Here is a 21,650-nt window from a genome sequence, read left to right on the forward strand (position 1 = left end):
AAATACCAGCGACTCTCCTGAGTTCATAGCTCACCCTGTTTGTGTTGACATTTCTGGCAAGGAAAGGTAAAGAGTTATCCCAGCTGCAATAACCTGTGAGATCTTGCTTCGCATTTCTCTTAATTTGCCTGAAATTAAAGTCTCACTCAGCAGGAGCGATTCACATGCCAGCGTTTCCCTTTGTTACTACCAGCTGGGGGACCTGCAGTAGGAGGATGCTGTGGGAGATAGCACTTGTAGTGATCCTGTCCCAGCTCCATAAACGCACAGTGGTAGCCTTGCAGCTTACACTCTCCTTTCCTCCCTCTTAAAATGTGACTTTATTTTAATCTGGCTCCCTCCAAACGCAGCACAGAGCTGATATGAGGTGCTGCAGCCCCCAAATGAGCAGCAGGCTGAGCCCTGTCATGTTGCTGGAGAGGCAGGTGTGGGGATGCTCAAGGAGCTCCTGAAGAAAAGCCTTCGGCTGAGTGTCTTGACCATGTGTCCTTGTAAAGTGACTTGCCTTTTTAGCAGGGAGGGCTCAGTGCTCCTGTGGCTAAGTCACCTTTCTCATACTGTTCACAGCATGCCATGCTTATGCTGTTTGCCATTTGGAGTCAGTTGGGTTGGTATCAGCTGCTAGAACCTAGAATATATATATATATATATAAAAAACCAACCAACCAACCAAAGAAGCAAGCCAAAACTGACAGGCCTTTTGCAAGCCAGTGGAAATATAAGGCACACTTGATACAAAATGGATTGAAGTTTACTTTCATTGCAGTAGTCTTTGGACATAGGTTATAGTGGCACGGCATTTTGTCTTAGCACATGAAACCTTACTAAAAATATAGAATGGGTGTGGGATATTGGACTGGTATTTTAAGTGCTGAGGTCTAAAGAACATTTTATTTCATTTGAAATGGATGACAAGAAAAAAATCTACTCTTTTAGTAATCTAAATTTTGCTGAATATATTTCTGATTAAGTACTTTGTCCTTTGAATTGCTGCTGTAGTTTAGGTGGAATATGTCAAGTAGTTGTGTCATTATCTGATGTTCTTTAATAGACTTAACTGCAATCTTATTTATGGATCAAATCTATGGCCCAAATAGCAGTAAGAAATCCTTTTTCTTTCTGATAAGATTATGTATGTACCCTGAGAAAAGCAGTGGTGACGTGCTCTGCCAGCGAGGGATGTCTGCGATGTGCCGTGCTGGTTTTGTGTGGTGGGAAAGGAGGGGGCGCTGCTGGGAGAAGCTGCTGGAAGTTTCCCCTTTGGTGGATTTGGCTGGGCCTAGGGCGGACCCACTGCTGGCCAGGGCCGAGCCTATTGGTGATGGTCCAGTGATAATGCCACTATGATAATGTATTTGAAAAGGGGGAAATAATTTAAAAAAAAAAAAAAGTGAAGAAGCAGAAGTAGGGGCAGAGAGGGGGAGGCGTGAACCTTGTGGGCCTTGCAGGCCTCACCCTCTGGCCTCTCACCGGGCGGCCGACTGGGCCTGACTCGGCCCGGCCCGGCTGCAAGAAACTGGAAAGGAGATGTGAAGAGAGCCTGAGAGGCGTCTGCCTGAGCCAATTGTGAAGAATTTATTGTGAGAGGAACTGCTGCAGACACCATGGTCAGTGAAGAAGGAGGGGGAGCCATCCTGCAGCCCATGGAGGACCCCACGCTGGGGCAGGCGGATGCCTGAAGGAGGCTGTGGCCCGTGGAGGGCCCGCACTGGGGCATTCCGGAGGGACTGCACCCCATGGAAAAATGACCTGCGCTGGAGCAGTTGGTGAAGGACTGTAGCCCATGGGAGGGACCCCACGCTGGAGCAGGGGAAGAATGTGAGGAGTTCTTTCCTTGAGGAGGAAGAGGTGGCAGAAACAAGGTGTGATGAACTCACCACAGCCCCCATTCCCCGTCCCCCTGTGCTGCTCAGGATGGGGAGAGGAGGTAGAGATAATTTGAAGTGAAGTTAAGCCCAGGAAGAGGGGAGGGATGGGAGGAAGTTTTGGTTTTTTGTGGTTTTTTTTTTTTTTTTTTCTTTCTTCTTTCTCGTTATCCTGCTTTGGTTTTATTAATAATAAATTTAAATAGTTTTCCCCAAGTTGAGTCTGTTTTGCCCATAATTGTAACTTGAATGATCTTTCCCTGTCCTTATCTCAAACCTCGAGCTTTTTTGTTATATTATCTCCCTATTCCCTGGGAGGGTGGGGAGAGTGAGCGAGAGACTGTGTAGCGCGATCCCAAGCACAGCTAGACTACCACATGTATGTAGACAGAAAAATAAATACAAGGGAAGGTTTTCTTATAGCATTTTCCTCTTCTTTAAAGTTATAATACAATTTGGTGAACACAGGTTTCACCTTTGGAAGGGAGACAAGTACAGTGCTGTGATAACTGCTAAGAGGACAAGATATATTGTGTGCTCCTTTCTCTACTCCCAAGCCAGACTTTCTCTGTTCAGAAAATGTATTTATGTATTCATATGAGCCTCCAGTCAATCAAAAAAAGCAGGCCAGCCAGAGACCAAAAGGGAAGCCAGAGAGAGCAACGGCATGACTGAGCACTGGCAATCACTGGCAGGATCCAGGTTGTCTCTTGCTGTCACATTGCAGCTTGTCACATTGCAGCTTGTACATCAGTCATTAAGTGAGCTAGATTCTGTCTCCCAGAAAGTTTTTCTTGTAAACTTTCTTATCCTAATCTTTATCCTCCTTGTTACTCCAAAGAGAATACTGTGAGCCCTAGCAGGGATATTTGATGTCTTCAACTTCCTTTTAAAAATACTTCTCAGTCTCTGCCCAGGTTCTAAAAACCCCGAGCCTCTCTTACCGAGAGGCAACAGCAGCGTGTTTGATGTTTAGTTCTCCTCTTCCATTTCCCCCACCTCAAGAAAGGAAAGGGTACCTGTTCTTTCTATAGTGTTGAGCATGTTGTAGAGGTTGCTGAACAGTAAGTAAACTTGCTCTCACACACATGCTCTAGTAAGGCCATGATAGCACTAGTTAAAAAGTCCACAATTAAAGGCCAACAAGAAGAAAATGCTTAAAAAGTAGTGATAAAACTGTGACTGAGCCACAACTGATTTTGGAATCACTGCAGTAAAAGCACCAAGGCTCTGGGGAAAAAAAGTTCCTTTTTAAACTCTGCAGTCTCTTTAGCCTTCTGTACAAGCAGATGTTTGGGAATGGCAAGCCTTCCTGAAAACTTGATAGGACGAACTAAATAAATACATAGAGTTTAAATAACTTTTTTTTTTTTTTTTTGGTGCCCTTCTCTGTCTCCCCTACCTGAAATAGTTCCTGTTGATTTTCCTTCTATTAATCAAGTCTTTCAGAAGATTTGATGCAATGCAATAGTTAATTGCCAAATTTATTAGATATTAAGGCACTAGTTACCTGAAAAAGAAGTTCTCCAGACAACTGTTAAGGTCTGGAGAGGGTATTTTCTCATTGCGTAGGAGGTAAACTTCAATTTGAATCAATAATCTAGTGTTCAGTGGCAGGGTCCCAGAAGGTATGTGAGTTATTGATATAAGTGAGTTTAGATGTCTTTGTTTAAAGTACTTTGTTATTTGTATCTCTGAGTCCCCACAAAGCAGTAAATTGTCAGACTTGCTTTAAGAGTTAGTAGTTCTGCTGTCAAATTCAGTGAATCACGTTGTACGGCTCCTAAAATGTATTTGAAAGCCTTCGCACCTTCATGTGGTGCTGCTCGGAGCCTTTGTCACAAAACATTTTCTGATTTGGCATTGGCATTACAGGTGTAAAAGAGAAGAAACATCTCTTAATGCTGACTGCATGGGAAGCTGTGATGCTGAAGTGATGGACTTGCAACCTAAATCTCTGGGAGGCAGAAAAAAAATCTACATTGAGAAAAACCAAATGCCGTTCTCATTGCAGTTGTAAGCAGGTTTGCGACATGCCAGAACAGAGAAGTGAGGGCAAATAATGAGAATATATATTTCCAGCTCTTTTCAGGTGTCAGCTGATGTTTAGGACAGGCTCTGACTGGGTACGATCCAAAGCCTACGGAAATGAGGGAGTATTTTTGATTATGTGATGGGCTGTGGCCTGGGACTGTGATGAGTAACAAGTTAACCAGCTCTGGTGAGGAAGTCCACAAGGGACACCATGATGATTAAGATTTGTGAAGCAACTCATTTCTTCAAATAGTGCAAGTGAGAGACATCAGTGAGACTTAACGAGGGACAGATCCACCGTAAGCAAGTCATTGATGGATAATGTAGAGTGTTGAGCTTAACCACTGCTGGACATATGCCTTGTGAAGCCTTCTTCCTCTGTGGCTTGATGAGCAAACAGAAATACTTTCTCATCCTTAAAGGCTGACAACTTGCCTTCAGAGAGAGAAGAGGAAATAATAAAATAAAAAAAAAAAATTAAAAAAAGGAAACCCAAGTGATTTGACTCTCTTGCCAGCATCCTATGTTTTGTTAGGCCTTGCTCCAGGGCTTGCATTGTCTGTACTGTTAACAACACTTTCCCCTGGAAGTTAGTTACTTTTATGTTCTTGCCTCTTTTTAAAAATATGACCTTTGGCTTTTGAGCTTTCATAATTGCTATTAATTTGTTCAATACAGAAAAATAATAGAAAGGGAAAAAATTATAATCTGGTTTGTCTGACTTCAGTCTTTGACCCCAGTATTTTTCCTTTTAGAAATGCATCTGCCCTCACCCTTGGGAATGGTAATCCCTGCCTTGGAGGATGGCTGCTGGGAGCATATGGCTCCTCCTGTGTGCATCCACTGCAGCCTTGTGTAGAGGCAAACAGGCTTCATCTTATTTCTAATTAGGTCTTCATATCCTGCCCTTCCCACTGCCTTTTTGACCTGCTATTTGTATTCAGTAGCCACAGTCGTTGTCCAGCTCAGCCTGCTGTGCGCAAGAGGCCTCTCGGTGTCATGCGTTCCCTGGAGCTGTGCCTAGGGTGTAGCTTTATTATTCAAAACCTCTGACTCAGTCAACACAAGATGATAGTCCTGTGATCAAAGCTGGCCCTAAACTACCATGTACTTTCTTGTATGCCTTGCAATTTCAGAGTGAAAATACTTCTATACTCCAGATATTTAAGTGATAGGAAGCTGTTTTTTCAACTCCTTTCAAGTAGTTTCACTCTGTCCCGGCACTCCTGAGTGGGATCCAGACCATTCTCTGTCCACTGAGTATCCCCCTCTAGGAACACCTTGTATTATAGTACGGTACAAAATGAACAAATATTGAAGAGAAAGCTGGAGGTCAGAAGATCATTCCTTTCCTCCTGGCTTAGCCATGTATGCCATGAAAGCATCTTTCCAGCACCTAATGCTTGAATAAATCTCCTCCTTAATGCCTGAAAGCTCTGCTCACCTTTGCCTTCCTGGCTGACTGAACTCATGCCGCCTGCGTCTCCTTCTAGGATGACAGCCAGGAAATTATTACAGTGCAATTTAAAGACCATAAAATACAGGATGAGCAGATGGCAGGTCACGTCTTCTTCCTGTGAATAGCCTATGTCACCATGGCACTGCCTCAGCACATGCTGAGCTGCACTCACAAAGTCCAAACAAGAAGCATCACCAATGGAGAAGATATCTGTCAAGGCAATATCCCAGCAGCACAGACCTTACAACTGTGACAAAGAATTTGGGCACTGGCAAGAAGCTTTAGTGACAATGAGCTTTAAATACCTGCTGCTAAGATAATCACAATAATCTGTCTGCCAGCTTTTTCCTAATGTGCATTTTCTGATTCATTGTGGGAGGCAAAATCCTTTGACTGGTGGAATGAAGACGTGGCACTGCAACTATAATTTACATTGTTAAACAACTAGAAGGAGCAGCTATCAAAAGCTGGAAATCCTACCCAAAGCAGAACAGCTGCCTTCACTGTTTTGTTTTTTTCTTTTTTTTTTTAAAGAGGAGAAATTAGTGTTTTCATAGAAAGGGATTCCTCAGTTCTGTCAAAGGGATTTAAAAACTGAATGTCCCAGTTACAGGACTTGCTATGGTTCTATTCCCCTTCTGATCTTTTTGAGTCTGGCCTTGGAGTAGGGGATTTTACCCTCTACCTCTCACTTACTGCTCTGTGGACTACTCTGTTTTGTGGGTACAAGATGCTGGAATAGCTGGTATGGTCACTCCTGTCATTCCAAACAGGATCTTCTCAAGCAAATTAATTTATCTTCTAGCTAAATGGGAAAAAAACCCAAAGCTCTGTCATGTATTGGCCCTTGGTGCAGCAGTCCAAATGATCCCCCTTATCCTTTCAGAATTAATTACAAAACACCTCTGCGCTTTGCCAAAGAAGGCTGCGTGTTACCTTTTAATCAGCAACACAGCTTGGGTGTATTTGGTGCGTAGAGGCACAACGTGGCATAAAATTTGTCATCATTCCTTTACTACTAGTGATACTAGAACAAAGGAAGGATCTGGGATTCAGAAATTTGTTGGTAGAACAGAGTTAGTAATTTGATAGGAAAGTATCCTCTCAAAAAAACGAGGAAAACACTGTATCTAAATAAGCCACTGAGCTCTAACAGCAGGGCCAGTAGGTAAGTAATCTGTACTGAGAGCACAGCTGTCCAGATACCATTCCTTACACAGTTTATTTTCAATTAATGAAGGTTTTTCTTCCTTTCACATGCAAAGCCTCCTTTCCACTTCCCCGCCCCCACCTGAGGTGAGGAAGCAAGGAGCAACTTGTCAACCTGCTGCCCAGGTGGCAGCTCAGGACCTTGGTCCTGTCAGCAGTGCCTGGCTCACGTGAGACCTTCTCGTGTAGATTTGGACAGTGCATGCAAAACACCTTTTCTTTGTTCCCTTTTAGATGAAATCTGCTGTAATGTCCCCCTCACCACCATGTGAGTGTGTCTGGGACCTGCAGAGGCTGTATTTGGCACCCTTATTGGCAAACCCCTCTGAGAGGCAGACATTCATGAAGCTGGGACTTGTAGCTCTCTTCTGACCTCTGGAAACAGCCCTTTCAAGGACGTTTTCAAGGCGTGTTTGCAGAGGCTTGCATTGCTGCTTGCTGTTCATGCTGAGGAATAAATTGGATTTGACTATCTGCAGCTGCTTTTGGCACCTTTCACTAGTGCAGAAATTCCCATTGTGATCTGTGAAAAAAAACACTGAAAATCCTTCATTTTCTAAGAAATATTCCTGGGCAAAACGTCACCTTTCGTACAGGCTGGCTGAACTTAGCCAATTGTATCGTTTATTCAACAGGGAGCATTATAGTTTGCACTTTGCATTTCGAAGAATTGAATTTGCTAAATGGAGCGCTTTCCACTGACAGAGCTGGAGTTGTGCTATGCTTTTTTTATTTTGCAGCTGGAAGCCATTTTTACTTGTATCATAGAGCTTCTTAGCCCTGTTGAATCAGGCTTAGTGTTTCTCAAGGGACAGAAGAAGGATTGCTAATAGCTTTCCAACCCACTTTAGTCTCTCTTTTCATAATACAAGCTCTCAGCAAAACAGGCTCAAGCAAGGTCTTTGTCCTGGATGACTTTTTGCTAAATAAGGTAGCAATGCTCTAGTTAGCAAAATCTGTTATCCCCTGTGGATGCGTTCAACTGGTACACTACAGCAGGGCCGTGACAAAGATAACGTGAGAAGTGCTAAGAGAGTTGTGTCGTGTTTAAACCTTAATGCAGCCAATACCCAACATGCGGATGTGCCAGGGAGATAAAGAAATATTTTGACCTGAATTAGGAAAATCTGTAATTTTCTTACAGAGAATCTGAAACTGGTCCCTCTTCTCTCTCTCTCATAGATGAAGAGAAATAATAAGCTATCCCCCTTCAGAGAATGAGTCGCCTTTGCCAAAGAACATTTGTTTCTTCTACATAAAATTTATTAATAAGTATTTTCCACAGCAGTCTTAGTTCCTAAAAATATATATTCTAGGGTTTGTTAGATTTGTATGTATTTATTTATTTATTTTTAAAGACTTAGGTGAAAGCTGGATTCTGTGGGGTCATGCAAAAGAGAGCAGGTATGTGTAAAGACTTACTGCAAATTCTTCCAGACTAGACTTTCTTTTTTTTTTTTTTTTTTTAATGCTTTTTCTTATTCCCGTCATACAGTGAAATGAATCTTTAGATGACAGATACTGGACTCTGACAGGCATCTCATCTTGTATTGAGGCTAGTGACAGTCTGAAAGAAATTGCTCATCTGAGTCAACAGCCAGCTTCTCCAATTGTGTTTGTCTTCAGCGCTAATTTCATTTCTTTGCTCAGTTTTCCTGGAATCTGAGCACACACACTGACCTGATAAATAACTGAACCCGGCAATAAAGATAAAGGAAGGTTCTACACTCCAGAGGTCAAGCTAGCCTCCAAATCATATTTACCCTAATGGAGAACAAATTCAACACTACCAAAAGTCAAATGAATGTTTAGTCACCTGAGAAAATACCATTATAAGCTGAAATGAGCTCTCATTATTTTTTCCATTTTAATTCTTTAATTTCTCCTTGGCTTCTGCTACAAGACTAAAAATAAGGACATTAGTCATAGGGTACTTCAGATGCACCCTCAAGGCAGAAGCAAGGTTCTAAGGTAAATCAGAGCTGGTGGCTCTTAAAATGGGTGAAATTGCTTGCATTAGGCCTTCAGGATGCATATTTTCATTTACTTGATTTATTCCTATTGTTTAAGCTGTGATGTGAAGTGGCACAGACGCGATGGAGCCAGGCTGATGAGGAACTTTATAGAGAGCTGTGAGGGCAGAAAATCCCATTGTGAAGGGACCCTTTCCTCAGTGCTGTTTGTGAGGACAGTACAGCAGAAAGCGAAGTGAATGATTTAAAAAGAAAAATGAAAAAGAAAAAAGACGCAAGGGGAATTAGGCAGGTAAGTTATCCCACATGGTGTTAGGCACCAAGGCATTGGACTGCCTGGTGCAAATGGCTGCAGAACTGGGCAGAGGGCAGAATCAGACCTCTTTCTGGAGGTAAGGTGGTGATCCCTTTCTGGAGGTGAGGATGTCTGAGCCCCTCATCCTGTTCTGCACAGTCGCCAATTTGTCTCCAGAGGCTTTCTTTTCCCACTTGAGCTGGTCCCTTCCTTCTCCACCCAGCCCAGGAGATGCTAGTGATCTGTATCCTGATTATATTCATAAGCCTCCCTTTGCCTGCTTACATGCTTTGAGCGTGTGAATGCAAAAGCTGGTTTCTGTCTAATGCAATATTTCTGACAGCCAAACCTGTTTGTTTTGGAGCCCAAAAGGTGGTTAGTAAATTTCTTTTTTTTCCCCCCCCCCTGTCATTTCTGGTGTTGTCAGATCCCATTCTCATGTCATTGCATCACCAGCATCCTAGAAAGAACAACCTGGGTAAAGCATCTTGGCAATAACAAGGTGTTTTATTGATAGATATGCTGCCTTCTGGAGAAATAATGGAACCAGCGGGGCCAAATACTGCTTTAATAGCATGTCCAAGACTTCCTCTTGCAATTTATATCTTGAAATTCCATAAACTACATTTATTTTGCAAAGCATTGAAAGAGAGAAAGGAGTTTCTCTGGGGATAGATATTAGCATGGCCTGGGAAAGAGTGGAAAACCTTTTATGTTATCCCATTGTGTCTCTGTAAAATCTCAGCACTGTCTTACCTCACTTGATATATGTTTTTTTACTATGGGCATTTGAGTCTTAATTGGTTATGGGAACTTTTCTACTTAGTTCAAGTGCAGTTGTGGAGTTCATTAAGGGCAGCTACACAGCTTAGGTCTGCATACAAAGGATGAAATAGTTTCTGTTCTGTGGATGTCAATTATTTATTATACAAATCTCTTTGTAATGAAACGTCATCTGATTTGTGTTGATGATGGCGAAAGTAGTTCTGAATGACTGACTTGCATATTAATAGAGTACGTGGAAAAAGGTGGACACATCAGTAATGCCTTTGAGTTTTGGTGCTACAGAAACATACGTGCATTATAACAGAGCTGTCAACAAGTTGTAATAAAAATGACTTACCACTTAAACAGAATTTTTTTTCACCTATGTAAGATGGTATGTGAGTTTTATGGTAAGTTGCACTGAACAGCTTACTGAAGGATGTCTTACTGTATTTTGTGGCTTTTGTTTATCCACTTGTGCTGCCTTTGTAATGGGAATTCACTGGGTGCAATTTTCCTGTAAATTTCAAATGCGAAATCCCCAAGCAACTCCTTGCTCTCATTTCCACAAAATCCAAATATTCTCAGAAGAAAATTCTGATTTTTGTGAAAATTATTTTCTCTTCAGAAAAAACCCCAGGCAATATCATGGTTTGTTTTGATATTAACGTGAGCTGCCAGAGGTGGTGTATTTTTTGTAATAGGTGTGTCTCTTCTCTTTCATTGACCAGGTTTCCAGCTCGTGTACAGCTCCCCCGGTACTGGGACATTTCGCTTCTCATGGAGCTGGGAGATTTCTGTGTCAGTGATGTGTCCGGGAGATGCAGCCCAGAGGCAGAGGCCAGGCTGGAGAGGAGACAGAGCAGGAGGTATGCAGCTGTATGGACACAGCCGTGGGCAGTGTATATTCAGATATGTCAGTATTTTTTTTTTTTTTCTAAGTGAAATCTTCTGAGTTTTGCTTTTAAGGCATATCCCTTTCTTTCATTCACTTTCGAATGATAATAAACATCAATTTATCAGACATCGTAATTTTTTACCAGATGTATACAGAGGTCAGCAAGAGTTTTGGTTTTTTTTTTTTTTTTCCCCCCTGTTTTCCCTGTCAAAGGGTCAAAGCCAGCTCCATGAAAGCATTTCACTTTCTAGTACAAAATACTCAATTTTAGGGACAAAAGGACATATACTTTTCTGGAGGAAGCAGGTTTGATGGTTCACAATCGTAATGACTTATCTATTCTAGCGTTAAACTTGGCCAACTGTTTGTAAGTGTACACAATATAACAGATGTAAATGCAGTATATATTGTTTGGCTGTGGGAGAAGGAGTGCTGCTCCTGGCGTAAAAACAACAAAGGGGATGAATCTGGGAGTTAATATGATATCCTAGGCTCTCCTCCATATATCAATAGAAGGAATAGTACTGAAAAGGCTGCTTCTCTGATTTTAATAAGATGGTGTCTGTGAAGATTACATTTTGGCTTATAGTACAATATTTCATTTTCCTTAGTTCTTTAGAATATTTCTAATAATACATGTCTGTGTACGTTTTGTGGTTGCAAACATATTTTAGTTCACTCTGTCAAGTGACATTAAAAAAAAAGTGCTAACAACAAATTTACAATGCTGCTGGAGATGGGTGCAATAGCTCATCTGGTAAACAAGCTGTTACTTAAAAAAACCATTACTAGTACTGCATATGACAATTATGGCAACTGAAAATGTTAGTTCCCCTCCGTGTCAGCAATGCCATCAGCAGGCAGATGTCTTTGAGATAACTCCAGTCGCACTGGCCATGTCTGTTGCAACAGCAAAGATGAAGTTGTTTTTTCTGTCTCTATATTTAACATAGCCCACATCAATCAAATATGCTGTTGGATTCTGGAGGTAATAAACCTCCAGAAACGAACCATTCAAAGGAGATCCCTAATTCTCACTTAGCACTCTTCCTTGATCTTATAATGAGGGGCTGCATTATGTACTAGGCCCTTATTCCAGCCGTGCCTTACAACCAGATTTCATAGAATTATATTCCATTTCCTGGAAGCTGAGACAAAAGAAATTCTTAAATGTTGTTGATTTAATTTTCTCCCCAGTATTTAGGTCCTGTCTGATCAAATATGCATGACACCAGTGTTGTGTTTACTGAAAAACAAATATTTGCAGTTGTGGGGAGATTGTCTGTCTGTACCTCATCTTAGATTTCACACCGGTGTCAACACTCCCAATTATATAAGAGCAGTGTATTCTCTACTAGTACACAGAAGTACAGGCAACCTAGCAAGTGTAAACTGCATCCCTGGAAATTCCTGTTCCTCTGTCTGGGGTGGCAAAGAGTGACGTTAGCCTTCTGAGCTGAAGGCTCAGAGCTGGCCATTGCTGCTTTAACTGAAAGTGTGCAGAATGGAGTAGAAAATGTTATTACTTTTATGTTAAGTGAGCAAAAATGTGCAAATCATGGAATATGCAGCAGTTTTTTAACTCTCTTGAGGACAAAATAGATCTGTATAAGCTGTGCTGTAACTTATTTGCTGGTGAGGCCAAGTTTCCTGAAAAAAAAAAAAAGCTCACAGAAATTATTTGTTGATTTAAACTCCTCTAAAGGATCTAACTCTCTGAGGTTCTTGGGCTGGCACATTTGCAATAAGCAGTTCAGTGGAAGAGTGGCTCACAGTAAAACTTGTTGGTGGGTTGAATTATGAATTTAATATGTTCAACACCATTAATTGTACCTGCTATTTACTTAGTGTTTTGCAGGGTCAAGTTGTCATCCAAATCATGTTGATTTATGCAACAGTCAAGATCTTTTATACATTCTAACCTTGAAGCAGGACAGTAAAATGATATGCCTCACGTCACCCAGAAAGTCAGTGGCAGTGTTAAGGTTGGTCCTATAGTCTTCAAAGGCACCTAGGAGCTTCTTCCTCCTCCATTTTACTGTTCATCATGCACTGTCCTGGTTCCGGCTAGGACAGAGTTAATTTTCACCTGAGCTGGGAGAGGAGCTGGAGCTGGCGCCCCTGTGGCTGGGGGCACGGCTGGGGTAGGTTACCAATTAGCCCCCAGCTGGGACAGGTTACCCAAATGAGCCCCAGGGCTGCTCCACACCCTGTGACCCCCTGCTCAGGGTATAAAGTGGGGAGGGGGCTGAGGGGAGGTTCCTGCTGCTGGGGAGGGAGCTGGGCATCAGGATCCGTGGTGAGCTGTTGTACTGTAAGTTACCTGCTTCAGTGTTTGCTGTTATTGGGGTTTGTTTGTTTGTTTTTCTTCTGTTGTTCTCTTAAAAAAAAAAAAAAAAAAAGTTTAAATCTCAACCCATAAGTTTTGCCTTCTTTTCTTTACCCTTTCTCCTCCCTGTCCCACTGGAGGGTGAGGGCAGTAAGTTAGAGACTGTGTAGCTTGGTTCTGAGTGGGGCTAAACTACAACATGGACACTTGTATGGTTTAAGTTTAATTTAGGTAGTTTTTCAAGAAAAGGCAAATTCTTTCTGAGTGTCTGATGAAACAGAATATGTATGAGGAACAATAAAAAAATTATTTTAGGAATAATCAGAAATATTTAATTCAGTTGAGAGAATCAATACTCAATAGCTACAGAGACACAGAGCTAAACGCGGAGTACAAAATAGCCAGCAACAGTCTAAGTTCTCTTTATGGCCACCTTGTGAGCAGTCTGCACTCTTGAATATATTAAGCAGCTGTGAGTAATGAACAAACTTGTCAAAGTTATTATGTTTTTGGAGGACAGTTAATGAACTGAAGAAAGGATAAATTTATTGAACAAGTAATTTATGTAATGAACAGTTTGACTCAAGAGTATGGTGCCTCTGTTGCAGCTTGTAGCTGGACCTAAAAAGCCTGTATGTTTTACTCAAGTGTAAACTGCCTCCTGAGTGCTGTGGCAGATTTCTGGCCTTTCCAACAGGATGCGAACAGTTAGATAATGACAGCAGGCAGAATGGAAACAGTGGAGTTAAGTCCTGGAGGAGCATCACCACAGCCAAGATATAGCAAGATTAAAAAGGGAATTGGACTTGTAATTGAACTAGCAAAAACATCCCGAAGAGTGACACTAGCAAATTTTGGAAGGGAATTAGTATGTCATCCTTCAGATTGTAAAGTAAACTTTATTGGTGGCTGGGATGAGACCTTTTTCGAATGAGAAAATTATCTCCTGTGTCTCTGCTGTAGCCTCTTTGTGATGGATCTGAAGTTGCCTGGTGTCCTGCCGCAGGACCTATGCAAGCCAGAGGCTTGATCCATTTTGGCAGTTCTCATGCATCTTTTAAATCTTGCAGACGCTTCCAGCACAGTGATGCTGTAGACACGTATAATATAGTGTGATTGAGAGCCTGCTTGCCTGTTCCCGTGGCAGGCTGTTAATCATTAGTTTTTCCCGAGGCATCCGGGACTGGTCACTAGATGCTTCACTCAACTGGCTTACCCCATACAGTAATTCCTATATGGTTTCAGCCTTACTGTGCTTAAAGCTAGATCAGTCTGGGAGAAGACTGTGGTTTTCTGTATATTTGCTGATGCCTGCACTGGTGTTTGAAAGGAAATGGCTGACCATAACTCGTACATACAAATCAACAAATAACCAGTGTGATACCATGCTAAGGAAGCCACTTCCCGGCGCCTGCAGTATATGAAAGGGAATATAGCATGGCTGTTTTATAGCTGTGGGAATGCTTGGCTCCAAGTTAGTAAACAGGATTAATGAATGATTGTTTTGTTGATGAAAAACACATAGCATTTGTGAACTGTTGAGGGAATCAGGTGCCAAGAAGAAAACGTACTAAGCCACTGCTTTTAGCCCTGAGTGGAGATGCAGCCCTTGGAACTGGGAAAGGGCGTGTTAAAGAGTAGAAAACAGATCGATAAGTGGTTCTCAGGGAGGAATGCTTGGTGCTGGTTAAATGGTCAACCTGCAGGCAGCTACAGAAGGAATAGTGGTATAAGGAAGGATGAGAAAAGCTGTTACAGAAAAAGGGATTTAGTTGTTAAAAGCAGGGCTATACCTGATTCAAAATTTTTTCATATTAACAAAAAAAAAAAGAAAACTGAATCCTGAGTGAATAAAGCATCAATTTTTCTACATTTTAAGTGAGCTCTAAAAAAGAACTCAGTAATGGCATTGGTTGCCATGGTGTTTAAAGGTGCAGCTCCACAGACACTTCAAATAACAGGAGATGCTTTTATCTGCCTATGTGGCTGAGTTAGTTTTCATCTGCTGGAATTACTCATTTAGTTTGCTTTAATTATTCTATATCGGCAGTATCATAAAAGGGCCTGATCCTGCCATCTTAGTACAGAAAGAACTCTTCTTGACTCCAGAGGAAGAAAGATTAGATGCAAGCTGAACTAGTCAGGAGACGCAAATGGGAATGCTGTGGCTCTGGACTTTGCAGAGATGCACAGAGAAACTCTGCTGATGGCACGGATGTCCATTTAAATAGGGGTCAGGGCAGAACTGAGCAGAGAAATGCTCACCAGGTTCTGGTATGTGAAGGTGCATGGAAAATCCACAGAATCTGTACTTTGTCCTGTTAACTCAGGCACTGATGCTCTCCCAGGTCTGTTCAGAGAGACTGCTAACTCTGGAAGATTCAATCTTGTGTCCTCCCAGGTTTTGCCCTTCTTTCACCAGAGCAATAATATCCCCAGCTGGGCTAGAGAAATTTGACGAAGCAGACAAAACCTGTCCTCTTGCTTTACTCACCTCCAAACTGCTGGCATGTTGGACTGCTCCATGCCAAATGGGCTTTTGCACTCACTCCTTTTGCAAGTCTTTTGTGGCACTGGGAACGGTTATTGACTGAATAAAAAGGTTGCTAAGCAGATCGGACCTGCAGTTAGGTTTCCAAACACCTGCTACACACTTTGGTCTGACTTTCGAAGTGCTGAACACTTGGCTGCTCCCATGAGCTTCAGTGGTACATACTGGGTGGTTGCTGCCACTGAGTGAGCGCTAAAATCCCTGCTCCTGTGCTCTGTTTGCAGTAGCATCTCCATGCCCATGAAAAGCCTGGATCTTGTTTCAGATCTTGGCTCATATACATAGTTTATTGATCTTGTGCGTTACTACCTTTGTATCTCACTGGTTTAGCTTGCTCTATCCCCTTGTATTTTGGCTAAGGACACAGCCATCAATACTGGCATTGCATCTCTAAACACAAATACCTCTTTTTTTTTTTATTTGACTTTACTTAAAACACAGGAGCAACCTGAAAAAGGAAAAATTAGAAACTGATGATGTAAGATGATGCAGCCCTGTGTAACTGTACTATGGCTGTCATTTGAAACAGGTGATCAATGAATACATTTATCATGTTTTCTCTCCAAATATTAGTTGTCATGTAATCTGCAATGAAACAGCATTTAGAATCTCAAGATCTTTTCCAGCACCCTCTCTATGCTTTATTTTACTGATGATTGTTGTTTGTTTTTTTTTTTTTTTTTTCTTATTCTCCTTAGAAGCATGAGTCAGGAGCCCTCTGTTATTAAAAGCAGTCCCAGTTGCACATACCTTTCATTTCCTTTGGATTACATTAATTGCCTGACAGCTAAAAGTGATCTGGGTTTTTCAGTCTTCAGCACTGGACCACAAGAAATATTTACCAGCTATAGCAGATTTATAAAGATGCCACTGAGATGCCTTGAGACTCGCAATCAGAAAACACAGCAGCAAAACAACACTATTTTTCAAGGTTAAATGCTCAGAATGCTAAAAAGGAATTGCACATAATAAAGCCAAACAAAGACTTGGATTCAGCTGATTTTTCCCTCCACTTGTCTCACATAAAAGGAAGATGCTAGTGGTTTAAAAATGATTGTGCAGTGTCACACAACAATTAGAAATCTAATAAGGGAGCTCTAATTTTTATTTGGTTTTGGTTTTGTAGCTCAAATATCCGCTAGTGTCAACCCCCTGCCTCTATTCCATGGTCACTTTCTTTTCATACAAGCCTTGCTCCCTGTCTTTGTAAGACTCGCTTAGCTGAGAACGGCTGGATGATACTATATAAAGAGCAGCTAACGTGAAGGAGGGATTGTCCAGGCTGACGTTAGCAATGTGGAACTCAAACATATCCTGCATGACTTTGAACAAGTCATTTAGCCTCCCTACACCCCGTTTCCCATGTATGAAGTGCAGGTGATAGCACTTCTTGATCGGTGAGGGCCGGGAGGATAACTGCTTTTGGAGGTGCGCAGGTGCTATGGCAACGGGATCAGGAAAGGAGCTTTGGTGAAAATACCGTATAGACATGTACATAACGGGAAAGCAATGGTACAAAATTTGCAGGCTTAAAAACATCAACAGCTTTGCAGCTTTGTTTCAATGACAAAATTAATAGGCCTGATTCTCATTCAGCTGTGGATACCACTTCTTGTGCATAGAAAGGCCCCGCATCATGGCATGGATGCCTAATGGGGTCTTTTCACTGCCTTGAAGCAGTGACTGAGGTCTTCATGTATGATATGAAGATCTTCCCTGCCTTAAAGTGACTTCAAGTGAAAAGATGGAACTTCAACTTCAAGAAATGGATCTTTAATATTATAATTCAAATGCAATGTTCTATGTGCAAAACCAATGGAATCGAACCATTTAAAGTTAGTCTGCAAAGGCAGTAATAACCATTCTTTAATAATACTTGGTGAGAAGAGGTGATGCAAAATATTACTAATTCTCATCCAGGTGACCTTGTAGCAATTGTTTGCATTGGTCTGTGTTTCAGATAAATGCTGTACACTTATATATTAATTATTTTCATTTGAAGGGAAGGGACTTGCTCACAGGAAATGATGTGTAGCAGCACACCTGATCTGTCCTGCAGTTCTGAGAGCCAGGGAGAAGTGCACCACTGCCCAAGGTGAGTGGGGATTTTAAATAACCGAGGTGCCCGGCATCCTGGCTGAACTGGCCACAGTTTGGAGGCAATTAGCAACAGGGAAATGCTAGAAGGGGTAGTCTTTATCTTCCTGTCAGTGCCTCAGTGTGAACCTAAGAGAGGCTGTTATGGACTACCAGGCTGGTCAAGTAAGCCATCTTCCTATGGGTAGCTAAATCTGCCTCCAAAGGCAGCTTAACTCCCTCAGAGGTGAGGAAATTGTTGAACCCTTTCCTACTCTCTGAACTCCATCTTTGTAGCACCACAAGTCTGTGCTGGGAGCGGGTTTGAATACCACCTTCACAGGGGAAAAAGGGAGAAGAAAAGCTCCACAGTGGTATAGCCTTCCATTAATAACAATTGAGACATCATTGACAGGCACTGCTGTCTTGCCAAGCCTTCATTGAGATTTTAATTTCCCTTGGGAGATGGATTAAGTTTAGTCCATTTGTCCATAGTTTTTCTGACAGGTGCTATTTCAGCAATGGGACAAGCTGCTGGAGGTGAGCAGCAAAGCTGCTGTTGCAGGTGGCCTAGGCAACTTAGTTTTGATGACTTGTTATTTGGCAGCTTCCTGAAATTGGTTTGCAGTAGGTAGATGAGGCAGGTACCTCAAGCAGACCAGAAAGCTGAGCCAATAGTGAATGCTGCAGAGTGCTAGCAGTTTAGCACAGCGAGGTGGCTGGTGCCAGCAGCGTTTGGAGCAGGGTCAGCCCTCCCCCTGTGCTGTCTCCGTTAGACAGAGCAGAGCCGCTGGTGGCAAGGAGTTTTACACTCCAGTTAACATCCATGCTATCTGCTTGTGTGTGGGTGTGAGGCTGAGGTATGTATCCTAACTATTTTAGGGAAATATGTCATTGTTATGAATTAGAAATACCTATAGGGGCTTGAAAGTTTGGATTGAACTCCTGTACAGACTCTGAAAAGTACCCTGCTTTCCATTTCTCAATCTATTTCCAAAGTAGGTTAAGAAAATTAATTAAGACCATTTTTATTTAGATTAACTTCTCAATGGTGTAATGTGGTTTTAACTAATCTGTTATAAATTAATATCTTTAATTCAAATTATTCTTTCCAAGCACCCTTTGATAGATGAGGTCTAAACATAGGCTTTAAAATCTTCAGTTCTTTTGGACTTAGCAGCAAGTGGAAATACTTGCTTTGAGATTCCCATCTTTGTGAGTGGTTTAACAAGCTGATTGTTTTTAATGTGTATAAGCTATTTTTTAAATGGGATCCTTATTTTAGAAATAGCAGGGATTTGTTCCACTGGCAGATACTTGATATTTCTCAGTTATTTTATATGCCTGACCTTCTTTTGCCAACACGGCATTGAAAGAGCTGTTTTATTTTTTCAGGCCCTAAAGTACTGGATTGCAGATTTTACTAATTTTGTGTGGTTATATCATATCGTGACTCCAGGTTTGTTCTGTAATGAATATGGAAAGAAGATTTTCAGTGCACTAGAACATCACACCTGTTATTCTTTCTTATTTTCCTCCCTCTGCCTTTCAAGTTGGAAGGAAGCCCTCTGCATTGGAAATGTTTCTCTTTGTGGGTCTTCAAAGTCCCTCAAAGCCTAAAGCTGGCTGCAGTAATCCTGCTCTATCCTATTTTTAACCCCTAAAAAGAATTACTCATGTGAATCATTACTCATGTGAATCTGCAGTACTCATTTAGTTGTTGTTCTCAGTCTCAACTTTAACTGCTTTTGAAGATTGAACTCAAACTGTTATCACATGTTGACTTTCAGAGGAAGGCTTTGGAGGACTTAAATTCTCCTTTAATCCTACCTTTGAATAACAAAATACTCTGAACCTTTGGAATGGAGAACATATGTGTATGTGTGTACTTGTGTGTGTGCGTGTCTGTGGAGGTTGACCTCCTTGAGAGATCCTTTCTTCAGGCTTTACCTTATCTGTTTAACAGTTATAAGACAATAGAAGGATTATAGTCAACAATCTTTGGCTCAAGATGCTCAAGTCATCTCTAAATTGGAGATGCCTGGGCAGTGGACAAGGGAATTGAACCATTGCTTTTACAGATACACTGCAATATTCAATATTTAACCCATAATTTATTGCTAAAACAAATTCCTTCTCAGATCAGGTATTCCTGGTATTTGTATCTGTAGAGGTCTTCTCATGAGCACTTCCATTTTGGTCTTTTTTGTTCTATTAACCTAAAATAATAAGCTAAATTGGTTAAGCCTGTGTATTGGGGGAGAACAGGAAGGAAAGAGTACATAACTTTGGCATAGTTAATAAAAACTCCTCCAAAGCTTGGACTGAACAAATCTATTAACTTCGAGGTATCTTTCTTTACCCTGCATATAAACAGCAACAGTATAAACAGTCTACGGGCTCTTTTGCTCTTCTCAGTAGCCTCAGCAGCAGATACCTGCATCAGCCCCCCTTCTTCTATTCTATACTGTAGCACAGGAGGAAAGAAGGGGAAATGATTAGAAGTGGGGGACGTGTCCAAAGGAGAGGATAGGAATTGTCTTTTCTGTTGACAGCAGTAGGGGCAGCAATGAGGGAAGGGAGCAGCAAGGTCTTTGAGGACTTGGGAAGGCTTCCACAAGGAAAAACCACAATTTATTTATTCAGTACATTCCCTCTATTTTAAGAAAATTAGGGAAAGGTAGGAGATTAACTTACCTCCCTGTGTGAGAGGAACAAAGCTCCAGGGAGAAGAGGCTTAGACTCCAGAGGCGCTGAGATATGAGGACTGGCTCTGTTCTTCCCATTAGGATTAAGAAATAATTCTTCCCATTCTGCTGCAAACCAGATGAGTATCTGATTGAATGAATTTGAAGCAAACAGCTAATAAAATCTAAAATAATTGAGATTACTGAATCAAATCATAGAATGCAAAATATTTGTGTAATTGTATAATTCAAAGCTGTTGCAATATTAATGAATATTATAATACAATGATTAAACACAGGATTCATTTCCATTTTGCAAATGTGCCTAAGCCTTTAATCTAGCAGGGTATTACAACCTAGGTAAATTCTGTTAAACCTTCCTGTGAAAGCATTTTGTTTAAAAACAAAACTACAAACCCTTTCCTGTTCAAAGCCCTCATCATCACTCACTGTTTCCTTTAGTCTGCTTCTTCCCATTGTTTCTGGCTCACCTACTGAAGATAAAATGAGACACTATGCAACTAAAGACACACTGAACAGTGAGAAACCAAGGATATAGTTCAGCACAGCTGAAGTCCAATTGCCTAAAGCACCCTTTTATTCAAATCCTGCCTGTTTCTTTTCCTGTAGTCTGATCTATGCTCTCGTATAAAGTGCTTTTCTCTAAATAATCTTGCTGTTCACAGTGAACTGTTTAAGGAGCAAGGTCCTACTTAACGGTAGTAAGTGTGGCAGAAAAGCAGCCCTAGGAGAAATAGAAAAATCTTAACTGCATCCTCATTTATGTCAATCTCTATTTATTTATATTTTGTTTATACATCCCAAAAAGCCAAACCTAAGTCAAGCAGTGGTTTTTTTTTTTTTCCTATGACTTTCTGGATCATCTTCTCTTCAATAGCTAAAAAAATTATATTCAAACACCTTTGTGTTTCTTTTGATCATCAGGAAAGGTGCAGAACTTCAGTCCAGGCTGAACAAAATTGATTACTCCTATTTTCTACTGTCTTGTAACTAATCTTGGCTCCTTGGAGCCTTGCTCTAAGTTGTTCTACAGAGCTTTTGTGCTGTTGTAAATCACTGCTGTTGTCAAGATGGAAAAGTTTTGAGCTTTCATCTATCCTTAATGCTCTGTAGTGCAAGGTTGTTGGCTTGTGTCGGACCTGTTTGCTTGATTCTGGCAAGAAGAGGGGCAGACTTCTTGGCTGTAGCCTTTACGTTAGCACTGTGCAGGTTTGTGTTTTACATCCTGTGATGGAGGCAAGGTTAAGAGGTTGTGCAGCCCCCTGAGCACTCTTCCTATCGTTTGTGTTTGAACCTGCTCCTGGTCAAGGCGCAAAACTGGAACTGTGCGGCCAATGGGAATGCTATGGATAAATCCTTCAGGGACTCCTGTCCAAAGCAAGGCAGGTGGTTTTGCTGGTTCACTGTCCCATGCTCACATCCCTCTCCAGGGAGCTGTGGTGCTGAGCTCCCTTGTTGGGCAGCTCTGCCTGCTGCTCTGTCCCCACA

The 21,650-nt window shown here is 41.5% G+C and overlaps 1 long non-coding RNA gene across 1 annotated transcript in view; it reads left to right on the forward strand.

Moving 5' to 3' along the window:
* The window catches only part of LOC147598842 (uncharacterized), a 139,151-nt gene that overhangs the window by 18,290 nt on the left and 99,211 nt on the right, over positions 1 to 21,650 (forward strand). Inside the window, exon 3 of the long non-coding RNA XR_015260168.1 lies at positions 10,332 to 10,469. This is a non-coding gene — a long non-coding RNA (uncharacterized LOC147598842). The remainder of the gene's footprint in view (positions 1 to 10,331; positions 10,470 to 21,650) is intronic.

The sequence above is a fragment of the Chlamydotis macqueenii genome, chromosome 15 (assembly GCF_036417535.1).
Source record: "Chlamydotis macqueenii isolate bChlMac1 chromosome 15, bChlMac1.mat, whole genome shotgun sequence".
In the NCBI taxonomy this organism is placed as follows: domain Eukaryota; kingdom Metazoa; phylum Chordata; class Aves; order Otidiformes; family Otididae; genus Chlamydotis; species Chlamydotis macqueenii.